This window comes from Mauremys reevesii, linkage group 4, assembly GCF_016161935.1.
Source record: "Mauremys reevesii isolate NIE-2019 linkage group 4, ASM1616193v1, whole genome shotgun sequence".
Taxonomy (NCBI): domain Eukaryota; kingdom Metazoa; phylum Chordata; order Testudines; family Geoemydidae; genus Mauremys; species Mauremys reevesii.
The window spans coordinates 93319923-93327748 of NC_052626.1; positions in this window are offsets into that span (position 1 = coordinate 93319923).

A 7826-nucleotide genomic window follows, 5' to 3' on the forward strand; every position below is an offset into this window, starting at 1 on the left:
TGGACACTGCGCATAATTATTTCCCTATCAACTGACATATGTTTGCCAGAAAATACACTACTGCCTTATGCTAGTCATTCTTAGGCATATCGTGCCAATCAAACTTGGAGATGGTTTTTGTGCAGCATATAATGTCAAAATATTGGAAATTTTTTTTTGAGGACTAACATCCTCACATCCTTGAGTTGTCATTTTTTGAAGCTAATAGTGCATAGCTTGAACCTGCAGCCAATATGTGCCAGTGCTACAGATTTATTTTTTTAGCTACAAAATGCTGTTGGTATTAGTATAACCATGTTCACAACTTTATTAATTGACTTTCCTATAATGCTCATCTCTGTAGAAGCAGAGCACCTCACAAATATTAATGAATTTCTCCCCATATCATGTAGGCAGCACGGAGAGATATATCATGCACAAAATCACACCGGAATTAATGATAGAGCTAGAACTGAGCCAGATTGCTGCAGATCTTGTCCAGTGCCTTAATCACATGACTGACTATCCTCTAACAATGTCATTTATTGTATCTAATTATCTAATTTTCCACTTAATGCTAACACACATTAAATAACTTCCCATGAATCTAAAACAGAGAGAAAGAGAGAGATGGACAGAAGTGGGCTTTCCAAACAGAGCAGATCTTGTGGTACAAAGAATCTTATCTTCAGTGTGGAAGAATATGTCACATTTCAAACAGTAGTTATGAGCTTATGGCAGCAGTTACTTGCTGAAGTTCTATGGCCTGTGTTATTCAGGCGGTCAGACTCACTGGATGAATATAATGTCTCTTCTGGCCTTAAAAATCTGTGATTCTATGAACCTATGTCTGTAATCATTTATGTAATAATCCAAATACCCACCTTGGTTGGACCTGGATGCTGTAGTGTGGTAATGCAAATTTTGATGGGTTCTTCAATTTAATGGCCAACTTCTTCAACCCAAGGGGTTCTGCTGTTTGTTTGTTTTTTTGAGCATTTCTGGAGATGTCACTGAGCAGCAAAGCAGCTGAAACAGAGGAAATAAGCAAATGCCACTTGAAGGAGTGAGACTTGGAATGCTATAGGAAACTCCTCAGATATTGGCTCTGCCCTGTGTTGATTGCTTAGTTGATCTGCTTATGTGTATCATATAGCAAGAGTTGTATTTAGCAGGTACAAGGATAGAGAAGAGAATGAAAGGAAGGAGAGTTGTCACTCAGGTATTGTCCAGCATGCAGAAACTTTTATAAGTTGCCTAAGTTGATGAAAATGCGTAGACTGCATAGACTGTCAGTCCTTCATCAGTTGAGACTGAGCCGATCACAACACGTCTTCCAATTTTCTCTCACTTGGCCATGTTTCGCCATGCTTCTCCATATCTCCTTGTTATGAAATCATCCCACCTCTTTGGAGGCTGACTGCGTGGCTGTTTCTGTTCTCGTGGATACCACTCAGATATAGCTGTGGTCCATCTGTTGTTGCTGAGTAGGGCCACGTGTCCCACCCACCGCATTTTGCTGAGCCTGCTTTCAACCACAACATCTTGCACTCCAGACTGCTGCCTAATTATTTCGCTGGGGATGTGATCGTGGAGCGAAATGCCCCAAAAAATTTGTTTTTTGTTCATCTGCGTCGACAGTGACAGTTCTTCTTCTCTTCTATCTTTGCAGTGATGATCATGTTTATGCCATATAATACATGGAAGCACGAAAAGTTGGAAAAAAGATTTGCGAGTTGTTTTGCTGATTTTTTCCTTGGAGGATGTCTGATGATGCACCATCATCATTTTCCATTTTTTTTTTGGCGCCGACAGTTGCCCTTTCTGATCGTGGCGCATGTTGACAAATAAAAATAAATAAATATTTTTTTTTTTCATTAATGAAAGTTCTACAGAATGTAAATAGAGAATATATATATATAGGCATAGATTTTATATTTTCCTATTTTTTTTTACAGAAATTTAAAATTTTTTATTAATTTATTTCATCTTTCTTTCATTCTTTCTTTTCCAAAATAAAAAAACTAAAAAAAAAAACTAAAAAAAAAACCACTGAGCAGACTTCCTTCAATCTATATTAATTGAGAGAATTTTTTATTTTTCAAATTGAAAATAAAAAAAAAAAAAAGATGAGTTTTCTTCAGCACTGAGACTAGGATCTTCGTATCTTCTCTTATCTTGCAGCCTGTTTATGAACCAACAGAACAGGAGTATTGGAACAGTGTGCATCAGACACTACATCTATAACATAAGCATTACCTGACTGAAAGTGCCTGAATGAATGTAGATATCTACTTTCTCCAGTTCTTTCAATCAGCATAAAAAAATGCTAAAGCTCTAAGAAGAGCTAGACAGTGAAAGAAAAAGAAGAGCAGAAAGCTGCTACTACCCTAGCATTTTATTTTTCATTTATGCTTTTACTGACTTTATTCAATGATCATCAGTTTATTCCCTGATCAACTGTTTCACTCACTTTCATTCAACTTTTTTTCTCCTTCTTCTTTAAAGATTGAGAGCTCACAATTTTTAATTTATAAAAAAAGTCTAATAAAAAAACAATTTTTTAATTTTTAAATTTAAAAAAAAAAAAAAAAAAAAAATAAATAAAAAATAAATAAAAATCCTATCACATCACTACTGACTGACTAAATAATGAAAAAAAAAACATATAAAAAATGAATTTGAAAAAATATTATAAAAAAAAATTTAAACTAAAACAGTCACTACTTTCACAACTTTTTTTTTTTATTTTTTTTTTTTTTTTTTTTTATTCTTTTGTAGAACAAGAACTTTTGACACATACTTAGAGACAGCCAAATACTTCTGTGAATATCAGCTTGTCATGTGCAGCTTTGTCTGGTCACCTTGAAATCTCAGATTTCCCTCCTGGTTATAAAAGTTTCACTTATCCAATCAGTCTCCTGGTTTTTGCAAAAAAAAAAAGTTTTACTTTTAGGAGGGGTGGTTTTTTGTTTTGTTTGTTTTTCTTTTTTTTTTTAACTTTTTAATTTTCTTTCATTAGAAATTTTTGAAAAATTCTCTTCAATGAGTATGAACTTAGATTGCAGAAAGGGGAAGTCTGCTCAGTGTTTTTTTTAGTGCTGTGAGTTAATTTAGTTTTACCTATATGGAAAAGACCTTTAGAATGTAATACAGATGAAATCAATAGATTTTTATAGATTTCTGTAGCACGGAAAAATTCACTATTAAATTCTATGCCTATAGGAGCCATATTATTCTCTCTTACATTCTGTAGAACTATTCATTAATGATGTTATCTAAATTTTAAGTTTTACAGCCTACTCTTTAGTCCCTATTATGGCCTAGGCCCTGCAACTTGGTTTGCACTAAGCCCCATTGAAGGTAGTGGGGTTCTGTGGTGTCACAGTGATCTGTCTCTGCCTTGCCAGTGGCAGGATTGGGGCCTATAAACCTTTCTGATATATATATATATATAGGGCCCAAAATAGTACTCAAACTGGGTGGATGGGAGGGACAGGGGAAGTGAAATAATCACCTCTTGTTTGATTATAAAAGTGACGTACCAAATTAACCAAAAGCAGCACCTTAGGTGCAGTAATTCCTAAAACACACTATGCAGTGGAAGCTTTTTTGTTGTTTGTTGTTTTTAACATAATGGGTACTGCCATACAGTAATTCAGGGGTCCATTACCAGTCATGGTCATGATCTTTTATTAAAGTCAACTAGTGCTACTACTGTGGAGGCCAAGGATGAAATCTCAGCTTCATTGACATCAGTGACAAAACTCCACTTGATTGCTGAGAGGCCAGAATATCACCCCATGTACTTAAACAACGGAGAAAGTGTGTGCCTCACATCATTTGAGTGCTTCCTCCTGCTACTTTAAAGTGCATTGTTGATTGTCTCTGGAGGGGAGTAGCCCTCAGTTAGAGAGGGATGTTAGTTACCATATAGATTTAGGGATAAAGACCAGTGGAGGGATCCATTAGTCCCCGAAAGGCATGCAGAGTACTTCCTCCTTCCTGTTGGATAAATACAGTACTTTATTGTTAGTGTATATAGTACTTGGACATGGGGCTGAATGCATCACTGTGGAAGCTATATGTGAGGGTGGTAGAGGTATTGCTAGGTGAGGTCTAGTTTTTGTTTGCAAAGTAGTCATCGGTAGTTGGGTGGCAGGAAAAGTGAGAGATTAGAACAGGCTAGTGCCTTTGGATGAAGATCATGGTAGAAAATGGACAGGTAGTTGGCTGGGAGTGAAATTGGACTTGCAGGTGATTGTAAATGTAAAATTCTGAAAGTGTGATTAAATCAGAATAGGCTTAGGATATAAATCTTGCCACTTAATGGAAACTTTCCTGCCCTCAAACCCTTTAAGGCCTTGCCCGTTTCTTATGTAAGCAGTGGCAAGCATAGCAGAAAGGGGGATGACAGAGATTATGTAACACTTTAAAATGGACTTTTTCACTTTTGTTGTCAATTGAATTAGTGCTGGTGAATAGTGCACTTTCCTGTGTCCACTGCCCTGCCCACAAACACATACACTGCTGTCAGATTCAGAGTTAAACTCATCCAACACTATCCCCCTCCTCCTGCTTCTACCTCCAAAACAAAGGCTACACAGTTCTACCAAGACTTTTTTCCTTCTACAAAACAAAGGCAGTGTGGTTCTACTAAGACAGCTGTTTTTCCCTGAAATAAACTGCAGTTTTTGAGCCCATTCTATGGGAAAATGTCAACAATTTTTTTTTCTGTTGCTAAGCTCAACAATCAATGGGGCATTGAGTGGAGGAGGGTGGAAATTCATGACATCAGAAGTGATTTGTGTGTGGCCAGAAATATTCCTGGAAGTAAAATAGTTCAAAGTAATCTTCCGTTTGCCCATTTTCTCCCATAATTTAGATCTTTCCTAAGATCAAAATAAATACTTTTGCAGAATAAAAAAATGGAAGTATGTTTTTGTAGCCTAGACTTTTCAGTATATAACCTTAATGTGTCTTTACCAGTGCTTCTAAGAACTCCAGAACAGAATTGTTTGAAATAGCTTCATTTCCTGTGTTACCTTTTGACATTTTGGGGGTTAATTGCTAATGAAGCTAGGTGTGTTATCAACAGGCATTTCTCCTCATTCATCTTCCATGTCTTATTTTCATAGTGATTAGTCAGAAAAGTTATTATTGATTGGATTTAAATTAAGTATACTGCACCTATCAAGCACTTTAGCCTCCCACAAATACAGACCATAACTTTAAAATGGAAAGACACATTTTTATGCTTGAATTTCTGCAGATAGATGAGTTATTATTCAAATTTGCAGTATACAAGTTTTTGTGAGAAGAAGTTGTCAGCAAAAAATGAAATATAGGATATTTTGCACTTTTTCATAGATTCTAGGACTGGAAGGGACCTCGAGAGGTCATCGAGTCCAGTCCCTGCCCTAATGGCAGGACCAAATACTGTCTAGACCATCCCTGATAGACATTTATCTAACCTACTCTTACATATCTCCAGAGATGGAGATTCCACAACCTTCCTAGGCAATTTATTCCAGTATTTAACCACCCTGACAGTTAGGAACTTTTTCCTAATGTCCAACCCAAAGCTCCCTTGCTGCAGTTTAAGCCCCTTAGAGGCTAAGGTGAACAAGTTTTCTGCCTCCTCCTGATGACACCCTTTTAGATACCTGAAAACTGCTATCATGTCCCCTCTCAGTCATCTCTTTTCCAAACTAAACAAACCCAATTCTTTCAGCCTTCCTTCGTAGGTCATGTTCTCAAGACCTTTCATCATTCTTGTTGCTCTTCTCTGGACCCTCTCCAATTTCTCCACATCTTTCTTGAAATGCGGTGCCCAGAACTGGACACAATACTCGTGTTGAGGCCTAACCAGCACAGAGTAGAGCTGAAGAATGACTTCTTCTTTTATTATACCCATTTTTATCCAAAGATTTCTAAAGCAGTTTAAACATACGAGTCAGTTGTGTTTTCATACAAATCAAAATCAGTAACAAAGCTGAGAAAAGAACTCATGGTTCCTGACTTCTAGTTTTTCTGTTCCAATTACCTGATCTTACTCCCTCCAATCAAAATAACAAAATTGCATATTTTCATTCCAAGCACCGAACAAGGAAAGAACCGCCCCCCCACTATTTTTGGAGTCTGTCTTGGCATTAATTCTCAAGTTCTCTTCCATTGATGACTCCATGCAAGCTCTATCCTTTCTTCTCCTTTGTGACTTTGAACACACGTGGCTGTGATTCAGCTTGGTTTGCTTTATTTGCAAAGCATTTTGCATGAAATATGCAGTCATCCATGAATAAAGCTTCAGCCTTGAAATAGTCAGGGTGAAAAGCAGTAGAGTTCTTCCCTAGTCTAACCTTTTGCATATTCTACATTTTGCCTGAAGAAACTTTACATCTTGTATTCCCAGCTTGCCAGGCATGTGAAAATTGGAAAGAAGGAATGACCAGCTCGCCAAATTAGAAATACTGAACTTTGCAAAAGCCAAAGTGGCACGGCATACAGCTCTCTGTTGTGATGTATGGGAAATTAAAGTTCTCATTCTTGGTCCAAAGATTAGAACAACTGCATAAAATGAATATTACTTGAAGTTATTCTCATGTCAGACTGTAATATGAATGGAAATTATGCAGACTGAACCTAGACTCAGCGTTATTTAAAATTGTGCTCACTGAACCTGGAAAGCATTATTGAGACGACATCAAAACACTCCCTGGAATATCATCAAGTAGCCTTGCAAATTTGAACATTTGGGAAGCATTTAGACAGTGTAGAGCTTCAAAAATTTTCATGCATTATTTGCAAGTGAGTAATCTTTAATGGTGGAAAAGCTCAGTCAAGTGTAGTGAAATCAGAAGGCAGAGGTAGAATGGGAGTTGATTAATCATTCTGAAAAGGTGCAGTCACTGCATATACAGGAGAGAGAACTGGTTAGCTTTCAGGCTGTGTCCAGCAAGATAGAAAAGGTAGTTTTATTGGCTTTCCTCTGCATTAGCAGAGTAGTCTTACTTATGCCAAACCATGGTTTTCAAACTGTATCAGGGCCAGCTTCATATGCTAAACTTTACATCATCTATTTGGTGTCATCTAACACAAGTATTGTAAAGGAGTTTGTGGAAAGGGTGGGAGGGGCACTATATATTCGAATGAGATGTGAAAAAACTGCTGGATTTTGAAAGTACATTTTAAATATGGACTGTGTAAAGAGTAGTAGTTCTTTCTTATTGGGTCATTTCTACTTTGCCAAACATTTTCTAGTTAGTTTTGAATATTCCAAGTAGCTACCATAGTCAAAGCACTGGCAAGGTAGAACCAAGACTCCACTCACTTGCACATCGGGGGTGGAATATGCCATCCTCTGAGACTGCTCTCCTCCCTACATAGCTACCTCCCATCTGGTTAGCCAGTGCTAGGGAGTAAAGGGAAATGTAACATATCCCTTTACTTCCTTGTACAGCCACCAAAATGAGTCACAGTCTGGCCCAAAAGTAACAGCGCAGCCTTTTAATCCACATCATTTAGACTCTTTCATTTGTATTGAAAAAAAGATAGGCATGTAATGATTTATCCTAATCATGTTTCACCTATCCCAGATGTTTCAAGTAACGGGTAGGTCCATGTGCCAGGCACTGCAATGAGCATAATATAAATGCCTGTAGACAGAGGTAGTAGATTCATGCCTCAAGAGCAGAGATGACGAAACTTGAAAGGGGAGGTTCATGAAAGTGTGCCCGAAGATGTTTGTTTTCTTCCCATAAGCTTCCTGGGCCAAGTAATAAGTGCAACAGACGCTCAGGGTTAGAAAACATTGGCACCATTTGTAACTGGATCACTGCAGTAATGCC